Source organism: Schistocerca cancellata, chromosome 2 (assembly GCF_023864275.1).
Source record: "Schistocerca cancellata isolate TAMUIC-IGC-003103 chromosome 2, iqSchCanc2.1, whole genome shotgun sequence".
Classification (NCBI taxonomy): domain Eukaryota; kingdom Metazoa; phylum Arthropoda; class Insecta; order Orthoptera; family Acrididae; genus Schistocerca; species Schistocerca cancellata.
In genome coordinates, this window is record NC_064627.1 from 22238564 (window position 1) to 22256406 (window position 17843).

The 17843-nt window shown below is 41.4% G+C and overlaps 1 long non-coding RNA gene across 1 annotated transcript in view; it reads left to right on the forward strand.

Moving 5' to 3' along the window:
* The first annotated feature begins 17250 nt into the window (after positions 1-17250).
* The window catches only part of LOC126143607 (uncharacterized), a 30497-nt gene continuing 29904 nt past the window's right edge, over positions 17251-17843 (forward strand). The window contains exon 1 of the long non-coding RNA XR_007529750.1: positions 17251-17380. This is a non-coding gene — a long non-coding RNA (uncharacterized LOC126143607). The remainder of the gene's footprint in view (positions 17381-17843) is intronic.

Consider the following 17843-nt stretch of genomic DNA (forward strand, 5'->3'; position numbering starts at 1 on the left):
TACCCAGTTCGCATTCAGTCGACATGCAGATAACACAACAACAAAAGGTGTTAATTCATATCTGTTTCAAAAGGTGCAATGCAAGATTTTCGTCTAGAGTATAGCACTCTACGTCCTACAGCTGGAAGCATTCTACGATAGCACCAACTGTTTCAAGAGCCTAGTTGCATGGGCCATGGAAAATCCACAACTAGCTACAATATCCTCCTTCAGGACGTGCAGACTGAACAGCAGAGTTTTACACGTGACCCAGAGTATTCTACTCGCCAAACTGCCAGAGTCAGTCATTCCGCATATACACTCCTGGAAATTGAAATAAGAACACCGTGAATTCATTGTCCCAGGAAGGGGAAACTTTATTGACACATTCCTGGGGTCAGATACATCACATGATCACACTGACAGAACCACAGGCACATAGACACAGGCAACAGAGCATGCACAATGTCGGCACTAGTACAGTGTATATCCACCTTTCGCAGCAATGCAGGCTGCTATTCTCGCATGGAGACGATCGTAGAGATGCTGGATGTAGTCCCGTGGAACGGCTTGACATGCCATTTCCACCTGGCGCCTCAGTTGGACCAGCGTTCGTGCTGGACGTGCAGACCGCGTGAGACGACGCTTCATCCAGTCCCAAACATGCTCAATGGGGGACAGATCCGGAGATCTTGCTGGCCAGGGTAGTTGACTTACACCTTCTAGAGCACGTTGGGTGGCACGGGATACATGCGGACGTGCATTGTCCTGTTGGAACAGCAAGTTCCCTTGCCGGTCTAGGAATGGTAGAACGATGGGTTCGATGACGGTTTGGATGTACCGTGCACTATTCAGTGTCCCCTCGACGATCACCAGTGGTGTACGGCCAGTGTAGGAGATCGCTCCCCACACCATGATGCCGGGTGTTGGCCCTGTGTGCCTCGGTTGTATGCAGTCCTGATTGTGGCGCTCACCTGCACGGCGCCAAACACGCATACGACCATCATTGGCACCAAGGCAGAAGCGACTCTCATCGCTGAAGACGACACGTCTCCATTCGTCCCTCCATTCACGCCTGTCGCGACACCACTGGAGGCGGGCTGCACGATGTTGGGGCGTGAGCGGAAGACGGCCTAACGGTGTGCGGGACCGTAGCCCAGCTTCATGGAGACGGTTGCGAATGGTCCTCGCCGATACCCCAGGAGCAACAGTGTCCCTAATTTGCTGGGAAGTGGCGGTGCAGTCCCCTACGGCACTGCGTAGGATCCTACGGTCTTGGCGTGCATCCGTGCGTCGCTGCGGTCCGGTCCCAGGTCGACGGGCACGTGCACCTTCCGCCGACCACTGGCGACAACCTCGATGTACTGTGGAGACCTCACGCCCCACGTGTTGAGCAATTCGGCGGTACATCCACCCGGCCTCCCGCATGCCCATTATACGCCCTCGCTCAAAGTCCGTCAACTGCACATACGGTTCACGGCCACGCTGTCGCGGCATGCTACCAGTGTTAAAGACAGCGATGGAGCTCCGTATGCCACGGCAAACTGGCTGACACTGACGGCGGCGGTGCACAAATGCTGCGCAGCTAGCGCCATTCGACGGCCAACACCGCGGTTCCTGGTGTGTCCGCTGTGCCGTGCGTGTGATCATTGCTTGTACAGCCCTCTCGCAGTGTCCGGAGCAAGTATGGTGGGTCTGACACACCGGTGTCAATGTGTTCTTTTTTCCATTTCCAGGAGTGTATGTGGGTGGCGTGTTTTCCGGCGACGTGACAATTCTTCTATTCCCCAACGAAACAGAGCCCCGGCGCACTGGCAGCTTCATGTGAGAGCACTTTTTCACAATGAGCTCTCTCAACGATGGATCGCCCACAGTGGGCGTACCGATCTCGCATTGCACTATTGGCCTAATCTCAAAGGATATGACCATTTTTTTTCGTTGTGGGGAGGGGGGCAGGGGATGGTTGTGAAAGACTGTCATGTAAGTGTCTCCCCTTCCAACGAATTTGAAGGAACTGCCACCCAGGGCAACGAAAGCAGTGAAAGCAGTAAGTTTATACAAGTACGCAAAAGTATGGGACAGGTTTCGCTGTCGTCTGGTTGTCTGTCGTGCGTCCAGTAAAAGACACATTGCATAGCTGTGAGAAGTAAATGAATAGTTTGATACGAACTAATTATAAAAATACTTCTTTACCCCATATATACCCCTGTAAAATCTGAAGGTTCTCTTAAAAATGAAAACTATGTAGTCCTTTGCGTCAATTAAAATTCGCCCCGAGTTTCTATCTTCATTCGCCGCGTGGGATTAGCCGAGCGGTCCGGGGCGCTGCAGTCATGGGCTGTGCGGCTGGTCGAGGCGGAGGCTCGAGTCCTCCCTCGGGCATGGGTGTGTGTGTTTGTCCTTAGGATAATTTAGGTTAAGTAGTGTGTAAGCTTAGGGACTGATGACCTTAAGCCCTGTCCGCACGCAACGATCTGTCTGCGCAGACATCGGCGCAGATGTCTGTACATGCAAAAGATCGCTGCAAATGTGGTGTGTTCACACGACACAAACCCCAATCTACTACTCGCCCGCCATCTGCCGGTGTAGAAAAGAAATATCAGTGGCAAGCGACTACGCTCCCCGTAAACGTCAAAAATTTAATTCGTTATTTTGAAATATAGAAATGGAGGAAGTTCTGTTGTGGTCTGTGTTCGCAACTTGTGTTGCAAAAAACATTCAGACCAACCGCAGGAAACAGAGAAAGCGGGCAAAATGGTGTAGACAGTGGCTGCTAAAGCGAAAGCAGTTTTCTCACGTAAATTTACTGCGAGAGTTGCAGGGCGAACCTAACGACTGGCGAAATTATTTGCGGAACGATGTCTAAACTTATAATTATCTCTTAATGTTTGTAACCCTTCATATTATGAGAAAAAATACTTGTATGAGAAGGTCAATTTCCCCTCATGAACGGCTGGCGGTAACATTGACACTCCAATTTCATCTTCAATTGTACTCCTGCTTGGTATTGGCGTTCCTTGATCACTAAGAAAGCCAAGCAGATCAAAATACCATAACATTGGCTGGTATACTTGATCTATTCCTACACCAGATCTTCTACATTTCTGAACTTTGGATAACTCTTTTCGGTAAACAGTTCGCAAGGATTTTTTTTTATTACTGCTTCTCTGTTTGCCGAGGCGTCAACTGCACGCAATTTTTTCAATTAGAGCATTGTGTGCTGCTGTCTTTTTGTCTCGGTCACCGGTCACTATATTCTTTACTTTTAATCTTCCACAAACATGGGTGGTTTCTACATATTTCAATGAATTCACTTACAAACTCTCGAGAACACTGACGAGTATCAGCCATTTTAATGCCCTGTGCGCACAAATACAAACACTAGACTGGCGCAAACAGCTGTTTCGCGCCAGATTTGCGGCGATCTCCTGTCCACACGCTCCAACTTGTCTGCGCAGATGTGGTTTGAACCCACAGATTAGAGAGGTTTCGCTCAAACCTCCAACTCCAACTTCCAGGTTTGCACACACCTCAGGTTGGTGCAAATCTTCTGTCCACACGCAACGATCTGTCTGCGCAGATGCGATGTGCGCAGACATTTGCGCAGACAGATCGTTGCGTGTGGACGGGCCTTTAGCTGTTAAGTCCCAGAAGGTTTCACACACATTTGAACATTTTCTATCTTCATTCAAGTTCAAGATACATTCTAGTGATATCGAATGAATCTTTTCGGAACATCCTGTATATTTCTTGCAACAAGAAAAATGTAAGGAAAGTATATCAGGAAAGTAAATAATTAATAAAAGACAGTGTAAAAAATGAGTGCACAAAAGAAAGCTTAGGAAAAGAAACGGGGTTACGATTGACAATGAGCTATCGAGAGAATACTTCCCTCCACCCTAACATACCTGTCTGCACGATGCAGATTGTCAAGCGTGAGTGATCCAGAAGGGTTGTAGGCTGCCGTTTCAACAAATATACCACCACAGGCAGTGAGTTGAACATTACAATAATAATTCAATCAAATAAGAAATAGTTCTAGAAAGTGACATTTAACAAATGATGCTCCTGCATTCAAACAGTTATGGGAAGGAGGAGGAAGGAGTAAGTTTACTTTAGGGGCTCTTATTGTTTTTCAGCCGTTGAGAGTGAACGACTTTATGCGTAGCGGTCTGCAGGTCGGCGCTTCAACAGCAGTCCTCGCTCGCTCACGAGGCCTCTGTGGTCAGTGATTCAGTAGATGAGACGAAGCGGCAGCAGCTGTACTCGTCCTGTACTCCAACTTGTGTTCTTTTGGATGCTGGCAGTCAGCGAGCATTCCCTGTGCTGGCGGTTACGTAGCAGTTTCCATAAGACACATTTAGAATACACGTAATATGAACTGTAGTAAAAGCAAGTTAATCATATGTGTAAAATGTTAATGTGATATTGATGCTACATATAGGTACAAGGTTATGAAAATCATTTGGTTCATCCAAGTTAGCTTCTTAAAAATTCAGGTATTTATTTATGGGTTTACGATTTACTTTAGACTTGCAATTTACATTTCTGCCTTTTTTTCAATTAACGCTCTTAAACTCCAGGAGCTTACCTTATGTATATTTTTAAAGGTTCTTTTAACATTGGAAACTGTTAAATTAGAGTTTATTAAATTTGATGCAGGACAAAGTGTTAATGTTAAAAAAAAAAGGGATTCGACATGGGAATGCAATCATTGTAAACTATAAATCCTTGTACGACAACTTTTGCTTCTTGTCGTACTAAAAAACTAGTGGTAGCTGTTCTGTAAATACTGTAAGGTGGAAGTAGAAAAAATAGTAACCACTTCCCAAAAGTTCGTCTCATAGAGCTCAGTTTTTATAGATTATCAGTACACATTTGATTGGGATGATTGAAAGAAACAACATTTCCAAGCCACATTACAAGCCCTGAACATATATGGTAACTAAAACGTTAAAAGGAAATTCGACGCACACTAGACGCAAGTACTAAATATCAAAGAACTTCTGAAGTAAGGATGTAACCTTTATCCCATTTTATTGAACAGTTAAATTCGAAGAATCATCAAAGAATGAAATAGTGTATTGAGACAGGGTGTTAAATAAAGTCAGAGCAGCTATCTCAATATTTAGCTATCTCAATATCTCTTACGAAATGATTTTTCACCAATATCCGGATATAGTTTGTATCAAACACAATTGGAAAATATCAAAACAGGCGACGAAAACAGTACTTTCAAATAAATGCCTGCCTTCAGAGCAAAGATCTGTATTGATTAACAACCAGTGAAACAGATGTCACAGATCAGCTATCTAATTATTGACGCAAGCTGTGACTATAACCAAAGAAAGAAAAGTGTGTTACGGTTCAAGGACCTGTGAACAATGAAAGTCGAAAGGACACACTGCAAATTTTCTGTAAGACAACAGCACTGAATAAAATACTGCGTGGATGTGGAAGCTAGATGAAGAAATCAGTTATGCTCTCGGGTCAAATGAAGTTGGCTAGGGGCTGAATGGTAGTACATTCGTACTGAGACAGACAAATGTGAATGTTGTATACTGTCGTTTGCTGATACACCTCCTGGGGTTTCCAGTCGAAAAAAAAATTCTTTGCTTATACAAATTTGTCTTATTTTCGTTTAGATGGGCGAATGTTGTGACGTAAGTAACACTCTGTGGTACTGTTAGAACGAGTACGTAATTGCACGTTTGGAAGCTAAACAAAACAGTCTTCATTCAAAGCTACAGAGAAAACAAAAAGCAGTATATGTAAAAAAAAATGGGTGTTATGAAACAGATAATAAAACAAAGCTCAGGCGGCACAACTGTTTTTGTGAAACTGACTCTCACCTTTGCATATGAATTTTAGTGTAGTGATTATAATGAAACAGGTAAGCTGAAGTCGGTAGCAGTGGTCTATTCCTCTAGAATAGGAAGATGGACTCCGCTAAGATCAGCATCCCCATCTGCCAAACGGAACACCAACAACAGTGATGCCTGCTCAGACTGACCGAGACACTGCGGCGTAGTTTCAGACTGAACCAAGTTCTACCTGTCGCCACTGCCGTCAGTTAACCTGGGGAATGAGGTCGTAGGTGCCACCTGTCAGTGAACAGTGTACCGTGTAATTTTTTTTTTTTGTGTGTTTTATCGTGTGTTTTAAGCCGAGCGAGGTGGCGCAGTGGTTAGTACAATGAACTCGCGTTCTGGAGAACGACGGTTCAAGTCTGCGTCCAGCCATCCTAATTAAGGTCCTCTATGATTTCCCTAAACCGCTTCAGGCAAATGCCGCGATGGTTCATTTGAAGGGGCACGGCCGACTTTCTTCTCTATCCTTCCCTAATCCGATGAGACCAATGACCTCGGTGTTCGGTCCCCTCCCTCAAATCAACCGTATTGGTTGGTTACCAATACGTTTTAAGGCGGAAACTGGGGAACAGCCTAACACTTCCCTAAGGCAGCTTGGAAAAACACCTAAAAATCGAACCAGATCCACGAGAGTCAATTTGCAGTTTGGATTCGATACATCTATGGCCCACCTCCCAGTCTTGATGGACGTTAAACTAAATGAACAAATCATGAAAAGTAGCGCGGTATGAAAGAAAAATTATTTACTCTTAATGACTGTTACAGAAGTGAGGGAAGCATACTGAAATGTTTTTACAGAAATATTTTTGACGGAAACAATATTTGGACAAGAAGTAAAGTGAAGAAGATTGAATACCATTTAATTACAAATTTTCTATGCAGCTTTCTTAATAAATTGACTTTCTGCATATCGAAAAATTTAAGTCAGGTTGTTCAACAGGGCGCGGGAAATACACCACCGAATGCGTCTACAAAATTATATCATTATACGATACATGAGTGTCTGGTTTCTTTAAAGAATCGGGGGTGGGGGTACTGCTTCTGACTAATAAACTCGAAACTAACGGAAAATTACGACAGATGTAGGCAATATACACAGTTACTGAAGGGGCTAATTAACTGCAACAGCACATGACAGATAAAATAAACGCAGAACGACATATTACGTAACAGTAGTTGCTTTCGGAAGAGACTTCTTTATGGACAACTCGTACACCTTCGAACTGTTCATAACCTACCCCCATTTCCCGGTGTATTAATGACGTGTGTGACCTGAAGTTCTGCACCGCAGAGAAAAGGCATCGATTCCGAAGAATAAACTTTAATCGAAGGAATGCCAGCTAGTTATCGTCGATCGTCATTAAACAACTGTACAACAACGATCAGGAACAAACGTCGTATTCAAGTTAATTTAGCCTAGCTAGCTAATTTTGTTATTAAAATATTATTGAAATATTAATCAGTAAATGATTATTTATGGTCGCCAGCTCATGTTTGAGCATAAGCTACGAACTTGTACTGTGTGGTCACATACAATTTTATGTAACAATTGCTTGTATGTGTTTAGTTGGGAACATTAAAATGTACGCGAGGAAGTTCAAATGAAACTGCCGCTTATAGCACTATCAGCTTCATTACGTCCCCTCACGAGAAAGATATCTACCGGTATAAAAACATCAACTGTAATAAACACTTTATAACCGGTGAAAACAATACCAATGAGCTGCTAGCAACACGTAACGCGGTATGGACCAAGCTCGTGGCAGCAAATGTGGATACTGTATATTGTGGTGAGTAAAGCAACGACAAGAGGCGGACGTCTACTAAGTTAACATGGCAGTATTTTTATATATCGGTATCGCACTTTCAGGCACTAAATCACAACAAACCCAGAAGAAAAGGACGTCTCTTGGATAGAGCTTTAAAGCACTGTAGGATTCAAATGGTATATTTGTGGAATAAGCGGGTATAAATACGAATCCCACCAAATACGACACGGAATCTGTCAAATTGTGAATGCACTGTACGATATGTTTTTGTTACACAACCTACTCAGCCAATCAGAAGACAGAACGAGAGCACATTACACGTTATGTAATGCCCCAATCGTAGCTCACACTTATAATGCGCTAACACACAAACTACGAAAAACTGTTAAGAATGGAACCCGAATAAAGTAGATACTCCAAGGTAATGTACTAAATGTGCAGTACCAAATAAAGCGATGCTCTAACAAACCTGTAATGTTGAGGGAATTGAAAGCGCTGGTTTCTCCGAAAGGCAAGGAATTGGGATAAACTATAGTATTCGATTACACTCGTCACCTTTGAGCAATAACGTTATACCAGAGGCTAGGACGCTAGATAGAGGCAGTCTTTGAAAGAAGCGGATGATATTCGTAAACAAAGGAATGTAGCATCGTATGTACTTAGGTACGAATTATATTGAAAAAAACTGAAGATAACGAAGATAGATAAGAGCAAAACCGAAGAGAAACATTTATGCGTGAAATAAATTACTGTCGTAATTTATGCGAGTAAGGAAAGCACAGAGAACCTTTAAATAATATTCATTACAGGGTAGCGCGTGATGAAGTCGTAACATTATGAAATAGCGTTAATTTATAATAATAATTATTGAATCTAACGGTGCTACCGCTGGCGAGTGGGGGTTTTGGGCCGAGAGAAACTAAAATGTAATACAGCTAAGGGAAAATGAAATAAATAATAACATATATGAAAAATACAAAAAAAGCAGGAGGGTGAAATGTGGAGAAACCGACACAGAAATCCTTCTCTTTTGGTGGCTGAGTTGTTATGTGCAACTCATTTATTTCCAATCTTGTTGACATCACCTATTGGACCATTGTCGTTAGTCAGAATTACGTAACACACTTTTCAATAGAAACCGTAATAGTCACACACAGTATTAATCGACAGTCCAGTTTCTGAAGCTGCGTTTTCCAGTATATAATCTTTAATTCAGCAGGATACTAAACTGATGCTTTGCTGTTTTCTCGTTTAGAATTTCCTTATACTCTTTCTTTTCCGACATTTGCTACAAGTGTAATGGAAACTCGAAGCGAGATTCTTTGCCACAGACAAGCTGACAAGCTGACAAGCGTTCTTGGAAATTACTGCCAACTCTTCATGATTAAACAATGTATTGTGACCCAGGTATATGCTCGCTCATTACATATTTATAATACCTTGCTACTCGCACACACCACACCGAGAATGCATTTCATTACGCATTCTAGCTCAGTCACTTTGATTCCATCAACGACCATTGTTTGCTTGCCAATTTTTGGCCGTCTGCGCGCTCTCCTGCATCAACGATGTTAGTGCCACACTCTTAACTATGTATTTGGATGTTACATACTGCACCGTCCCTGGCTGATATATTTTCTACTACAGTATTTTAAATTATTATTTCTGGATATTTTATTACAAATATACAGTAAAGTTCTTCAATCAATGATCGCTACTAAGAAAATAACAGTATAAAAACATTTATATTAAGAAAAAATGATATCAAAGTTGCAAGATAAATAAAGTGATAAGTATGAAGCACCGTGTTGTAAAGCTATATTTCCTTCAAAAAACTGGTAAAAGAGCGGTAGAAGGTGGAAAATATTCGCCAGTCATGTATCTGCATTGTAATTAAGGGAGACGATTTTCAGAACAAAATAATGCTGCCAAAATTTAAAAATACACAAATATAGTTTACAATCGAAATACATTGTTCGTGGCATTCTTAAACTCCCTGAAAACCTCAGAGATATACGTTTAATTACATAAACCAAATTTATCCACGGATCATTTTACCATGATATTTGACGTATTGAACACATCAATAGTACATAATCAAAAGCCAATATTCTTGTTAGAGTATAATTAATTGCAGGTCTCGTTAATTCGAAATATAATGTTGCATTATTTATTCACACTTCACTGCAAGTCAGTTCTGATCATTCAGTGACTTTTTAATCTCTTATTTGATTCTTTTTACAGGATCTTTCTCGGTACATTTATTAGGCAAATTGGGAATTTTTACTTCGACAGCTTCACAGTTTATTCACGCATTCATCTGTTAATCTAACCATGGAAGGGATATTGTAAGAGCTTAGTGATTTTGCCATATCTTCCGGTATGTCATCCGGATCTGAAACTCTGGCCTTATCATAGCACGGAAGAGTTCAGCCGTTTCTATATTCTTGTATAAATATGTGGCTGCTGTATTGGCATACAGCTCTTCGATCTCTTGTCTAATTTGTTTCTGATATTCAGTGTCATCATTATCATCATCTGGAGGATTATCTGGAAGGAGAACTTTAGCAGATTCCTATCAGCTTAACAACATTCGGCCCTGTATTTGTCGTATAAATATAACAGTGCAAGATATAATTTTCTCAGCAGTAATTTCATAACAAATCTCACTCAGATAGCCCGTCTGTAACACCTTGGCTCACGTTAATATTTCTTTATTAATCACCTGCCCCAATGTTATGTCTGAACGGATTTTTTTTGCATATTATTTCTGTCTTCTGAGCTTGTCTTCTAAGCTAAAAAAATGGTTCAAATGGTTCTGAGCACTATGGGACTTAACTTCGGAGGTCATCAGTCCCCTAGAACTTAAAACGACTTAGACCTAACTAATCTAAGGACATCACACACATCCATGCCCGAGGCAGGATTCGAACCTGCGACCGTAGCGGTCGCGCGGTTCCAGACTGTAGCGCCTAGAACCGCTCGGCCACCCCGGCCGGCTGTCTTCTAAACTCTAAGTACCAACGTCTTCACTGTGTCAGTTGTTGTATAGCGACTTGCTTCTTTAGTGACGCAAATTTATCAATTGCTCTTTGTACTGATTTAGATTATTCAAGAGCTTTGTCGTCAAAATTTTCTCCTGGCTATGCTAAGGGTGGAGAAATATACATAGTACACAGAAGCTTCATGATTATGTTTCAAAACTTTCTAATTCTCTTAGCTAGTCATTGTTGTGTTACTTCCTGACCTTTCCAAATTTAGCACAACTTTTTTAAACTGTGATCACTTGTTACCTCTCTCAGGATGCGTGAGTTATTGATTTTACAACAAGTAAGTAAAAATAATGAAGTATGAGAAACTTGCCCAGATATTAAGTAAATTATATAAAAAATTGTACAACTGTAATGTTAACTAAAAATGACACTAATTAACCTTTGTATACGTTTAGAACAGTCATCATTGTATGTATCCTATTATAGTCTTCCCTTTAGTCTGTTTCTCTATATGAGATTAATAGTACTGGAAAAATAACTTTCTTCGACTGCCTTTTTATATTTCCTTAATTCTAAAGTGTTGGATATCATACGCATGATACAGTCTACTGGTGACGATTCTCCGTGTTTCACGTAAGTTACATCTGTTCTTCATGAGTTCTCTCAACGAACTCCTTAGTTTCGAAACATATGTCGGTCAGAGATGGCGCTAAAGCAGAGATAAGAGATACAGTTGACTGATTTAATAAATGATAAAATTTTATGTTTTAAAGAGTATTTTGGTGTTCACAAAATATATTTTACAAATATTCTTTGAGAAAATAGTGCTTACATAATTTTTGTGGGGTGCTAAATTTACCTGTAGTTTCATCATGTATAGTATGTCTACGTGATTTACTAATTTTATGTCAGAGAAACACGAATGTTAAAATTTGACAAAAAGCTCTTCAGAACTTAACAAAGGAAAGCATGGCGCTAAGCAGAGATAAGAGATACAGTTGACTGATTTAATAAATGATAAAATTTTATATTTTATAGAGTATTTTGGTGTTTACAAAATATATTTTACAAATATTCTTTGAAAAAATAGTGCTTACATAATTTTTGTGAGGTGTTAAATTGACCTGTAGTTTCATCATGGATAGTATGTCTACGTGATTTACTAATTTTATGTCAGAGAAACACGAATGTTAAAATTTGACAAACTGCTCTTCAGAACTTAACCAAGGAAAGCACAAGACCCTATATAAAAAATTTACGTTGTGACGAAACTGTCTAGGACTGAGAGAACAGCAATTATATATGGAAAATACGATAACTGGGTCTCGAAAACTGTAAATTAACTGTCCGATATGTTTCGTCTCTGGAAACTACAAATGAAGTGATCGATGCCTTGCGTCACAACAACCTGTAGTGAACTATTTAATATCACAGGTAACATTACAGATAACGTCACAGCTCTCTACATCTACATCTACATCTACATCTACATGTGTGGCAGAGGGTTCCCTGTACCACTACTTGTCATTCCTATTCCTGTTCCATTCGGGTACAGGTCGAGGGAAAAACGAATGTCTATATGTGTCCGTAAGAACTCTAATTTCTCTTAACCTATCTTCGTGGTCCTTACGCGAAATGTACTTCAGCAGCAATAGAATCGTTCAGCAGTCATCTTCAAATACTCAGTAGCGTTCCTAGAAAAGAATGTCACCTTCCCTCCAGGGATTACCATTTCAGTTCCTGAAGCATCTCCGTAATACATGCGTGTTGACCAAACCTCCTGGTAACAAATTTAGCAGCCTGCCTCTGAATTGCTTAGATGTTTTCGTTTAATCCGGCCTGGTGGGAATCGCAAACACTCGAACAGTACTCAAGAGTGGGTAGCACTGGTGTTCTATGCGTGGTATGTTTTGCAAATGAACGACATTGTCCTAAAATTCTCATAACAAACCGTAGTCGGCGATTCGCCTTCACTGCTACAACGTTTAAATGCTCGTTCCATTTCTTATCGCTTTGCAAAGCTACGTTTAGATATTCAATCGATGTGACTATGGCAAGCGGCCCATTAGTATTTCTCTATTCGAAAATTATTGGATTGTCTTTCCTACTCATCTGTATTAACTTTTTCTTTTTTTTTTTACGTTTAGAGGTATTTTGCTCTGCTTGTTGGCAGCATCAAATTTAAAGTACCAGGGAAGCAGGTTGCTAGCCTTACTTGCCCCGAGTCCCATTGGGTTTTACCCCTAACGGCTGAGGGACTAACCGGTGGATTTGGTAGTCTTTGCCGTATGAGCACAAAGGTGACCACGACTCAGAATATGTCCGAGATGCCCAGCCTTATTCCAAAGTAACTGGTATCCCGACTGTCGGGACCACTTACTTGGCCACTCATACGTTGCCCGTGGTTCATGAACTAGGACATGACTACAGGAACCCACACCATGAACCATGGATAGTCAGGCAGCAGTTAGAGTTGACGGTAAATTGAGTTCATGGTTCAGAGTAGTTTCAGGGGTAAGACAAGGCTGCAACCTGTCTCCACTGTTGTTCATATTATTTATGGATCACATGTTGAAAACAATAGACTGGCTGGGTGAGATCAAGATATGTGAACACAAAATAAGCAGTCTTGCATATGCGGATGACTTAGTTGTGATGGCAGATTCGATTGAAAGTTTGCAAAGTAATATTTCAGAGCTAGATCAGAAATGTAAGGACTATGGTATGAAGATTAGCATCTCCAAAACGAAAGTAATGTCAGTGGGAAAGAAATATAAACGGATTGAGTGCCAAATAGGAGGAACAAAGTTAGAACAGGTGGACGGTTTCAAGTACTTAGGATGCATATTCTCACAGGATGGCAACATAGTGAAAGAACTGGAAGCGAGGTGTAGCAAAGCTAATGCAGTGAGCGCTCAGCTACGACCTACTCTATTCTGCAAGAAGGAAGTCAGTACCAAGACAAAGTTATCTGTGCACCGTTCAATCTTTCGACCAACTTTGTTGTATGGGAGCGAAAGCTGGGTGGATTCAGGTTACCTTATCAACAAGGTTGAAGTTACGGATATGAAAGTAGCTAGAACGATTGCAGGTACTGGTAGAAGGGAACAGTGGCAGGAGGGTGTCCACAATGAGGAAATCAAAGAAAAACTGGGAATGAACTCTATAGATGTAGCAGTCAGGGCAAACAGGCTTAGATGGTGGGGTCAAGTTACACGCTTGGGAGAAGCAAGGTTACCCAAGAGACTCATGGATTCAGCAGTAGAGGGTAGGAGGAGTCGGGGCAGACCGAGGAGAAGGTACCTGGATTCGGTTAGGAATGATTTTGAAGTAATAGGTTTAACATCAGAAGAGGCACCAATGTTAGCACTGAATAGGGGATCATGGAGGAACTGTATAAGGGGGGCTATGCTCCAGACTGAACGCTGAAAGGCGTAATCAGTCTTAAATGATGATGCTGATGATGACGATGATGATGATGTTTAGAGGTAGCTGCCATTCATTACACCAACTAGAAATTTTCCCTAAGTTATCTTTTATCCTCATACAGTTACGCAACGACAACACTCTGCCGCACACTATAGTATCATCAGCAAACAACCGCAGACTGCTACTCACACTGTCCGCCAGATGATTCATGTATGTACAGAATAGTATGTCACATTACACTTCCCTGAGATACTCCTGACGGCACCATGGTTCCTGGTGAACACCTGCCGTCGAGGACAACGTACTGGGTCCTATAACTTAAGACGTCTTCGTGTTTCTAAGATATCTGCGAACCTATTTCGTACGATCTTACCTTCGTTAACAGTCTGCAGAGGGGCACCGTGCCAAACGCTTTCCGGAAATTTAGCAATACGAAGTCTACCCGTTGCCCTTCATCCATAGTTTGCAATACATCATGTGAGAAAAGGGCAAGCGTAGTTGCACGCGAGCCACACTTTGTAAATCTGTACACATTCGGCTTTCCGACAGTCATTCTTCACACGCACTATTGGCGAGTGGAACGGGGTTGGAGGGATCAGATAGTCGTACCGAAAGTACCCTCCGCCACACACAATCAGGTGGCTTGCGGAATATGATGTAGACGTAGCTGTAGATTTGTGGACAGAGGCTTTCCGTCTTAACCAAATTTATTATATTTGAACTGAGATTATGATCAAGAATTCTACAGCAAACCGATGTTAAGGGTATCGGTCTGTAATTTTGTGGGTCCTTTCTTTTAGTCTTCTTATATACAGGAGTCACTTGTACTTTTTTCCAATCATTTTTAATTTTGCGCTGGGTGAGAGGTTCACGATAGTGCCAATGCCGTGGAGTACTCTTTGTAAAACCGAAACGGGATGTTTCCACAATCCTATCGATAGAATAATAATATTAATAATATTAGTAATTATAATAATAATGCATTGAGATACGTACTAAACAGGATGCAGTTACCACACTCAGTGTTCAAAGGCAGAATTAGTGGGACCATGGTGATAACACGTACAAATAGTAACCGAGTTTGGATATTATTCGCAAAGCACGTTGTTAGTCCTACTGGTAACGTAACGAAATGTAATGGACCTGAAAAAGGCAAGAATAATAGTTGGTGCTAATCTATGGGACCTCTGGAGGAAGGCACAAAGAAAACAGGTTTCACATCTAGTAGTTGAAGTGGTGTGAATAAATTCACGCCCACGATGTGGAAAGGGCTTCTTCCAAAGCTGAAGAGTCTTCCATTTCTACGATTGTATTACGTAAGTCCAAATGTTTTCTAGAAGACCCGCTGCAATCGCTGTTGACGATTAAGATACCAGATACCGTATCACCTGGACTACATTTACCAAATAAAAAATGCATGCCTCAACCCAGGATCGAGCCCTCCACCTCCTGCACGCTAACCCAAAAATTTAAACATTGCACTAACTGCTCAATAGAACCAATATGTGCTGGCAGAGGTAGTCACCGTACATGTTGTTACAGCGTTGCACATTGTTACTCTTTAACGTCCTTTTTCTGCTGGGTGTACTCGCCAGACGAAATTTTGAGAGAAACATTTTTTATCGCTGGCATGCGATGTGTCGTCCTGCGAAGCCCGAGTGCACGAATTTCGTTTCACCCTGTATTTTCACTGGTTTCTCGCCTTCAGCAAGAAAAAACGTATAACAGAACGTTGTTCAACAGATGTGGACTTACAAGCGGCCTCGCCATCTTGAAATGCATTTTTGAGATTATAAACAAAACAATGTTGACACATCAGCTGATCAGGGCTCATCCCAGTGATGCCAACTTAAAGCCATAAAAGTACCAAACTTGCCCTGCTAACAGTTTTTTCCTAAGACCAATTTGTCTTTCTAATTATTGAATGACCCTCCTATAACATGCGCAAGAGCCAAGAGGGAATAATTAGAGTGGACGATCAAGAATGAAGCGCTCGGATTAAAAAGGGTGTAAGAAAGGGATACGATTCGCTAATGACATTGCTATCTCGAGTGAAAGTGAAGAAGGATTACAAGATCTCCTGACTGGAATGAACAGTCTAATAAGTAGAGAATATGAATTGAGAGTAAATCGAAGAAAGACGAAAGTAATGAGAAATAGCAGAAATGAGAACAGCTAGCAACTTATCAAGTAAATGAAGTTAAGAAATTCTACTGCCTAGGCAACAAAATATCCAGTGACGGACGGAGCAAGGAGAACATCAGACTAGTGCTGGCAGAAAGGGCATTCCTGGCCAAGAGAAGTCTACTAGTATCCAACATAGGCCTTAATTCGAGGAAGAAATTTCTGAGAATGTACATTTTGGAGCACAACACTGTATGATAGTGAAACATGGACTGTGGGAAAACTGGAAGAGAAGAGAATTGAAACATTTGCGATGTGATGCTATAGACGAATGTTGAAAATTAGGTGGACTGATAAGGTAAGGAATGAGGAGGTTGTGTGCAGAGTCGGAGAGGAAATGAATATGTGGAAAACATTGAGAAGGAGAAAGAACAGGATGATAGGACATCTGTTAAGACATCAGGGAAGACTTCCCTGGTATTAGAGGGAGCTGCAGAGGGTAAGACCTGTAGAGGAAGACAGAGATTTGATTATATGCAGCAAATAACTGAGGACGAAGGGAGCAAGTGGTACTCTGAGATGAAGAGGTCGGCACAGGAGAGGAATTCGCGGTGGGCCGCATCAAACCAGTCACAAGACCGATGACTCAACCAAAAAAAAAGTAAATTTTCCTTCAGTAGCAACCCTATTGATGAGTTCATTCTTTTGCCTACATGTATCGCGAAAGAGTTCATTTACTCCTAATTTTATATGGCTTTCTGCTTGTGTGAATCTATCTTCCGTTTAATACGTCAAGTAAATGAGAAGAACGAGCATTTGTTTTCTTTCAACATATATGTCAGCTATATTTCAATCGACATCACTTTTGAAAAGAAGGTTCTTCACACATTTTCCGCTTTGCGAAATGTTAATGACTTAAGAAACCAGTGATCTGCGTTCGTCTATAGAATTTACGACAATGTGCTGCCTATAAGATCAACAGCTACGACTACAGAATCGACAGTAATCGAAAGGAGTGCTGGCTACATTTTGAACGCGGTAATCGATTTGTCGGTAGAAGTTCCTCATCCATCATCGTTGCTGTCTCGTGCATGTCTTCAATGTGTTTGTGGTGCAGACGTATTTCAGATAGTTTACTTACATGTACAAAGCGTCATTTGTGACGAGCGGCGAGGGATTACGAATACGAGCTCGGAGCATAGCCGCCACTGTGAAGGTAAGAGCAACACAGTAGCCCCAAGTTTACAAGAGCCGGGGATCGGTAAACAACACGTGGTTGTACGCCTTGCCTCGGCTGACACATCTCTGGTGCCCGTTCAGACGGCAATGACGGTGAATTCAAGTGGCTTACAAAATTCTGAGTTCTTAAAACTGGAAGATAACGCGTATAGCTTTTGAACATTCCTATGTTTGGAAGGCAATCGTTTTGTCGTATATTCCGTCATCAGTTCTTATTTTCGCGTCAACTAGTGAGGTGGGCATAGTTCGTAAAAGGGCTATCATATATTTTCGAATTATCTAGGGGATGGAGCGTAGCACAAAACGTGATTTTTTGTTTGTTTGTCAGATGACATAACTATTTCAGAAATATTATGGGAATTAAATGTGAAAGGATCGAAAGTATGAATTGTGAGTTACCTACAATCATAAGTTCGTATCGTAGCTCAGGAATAACTTAA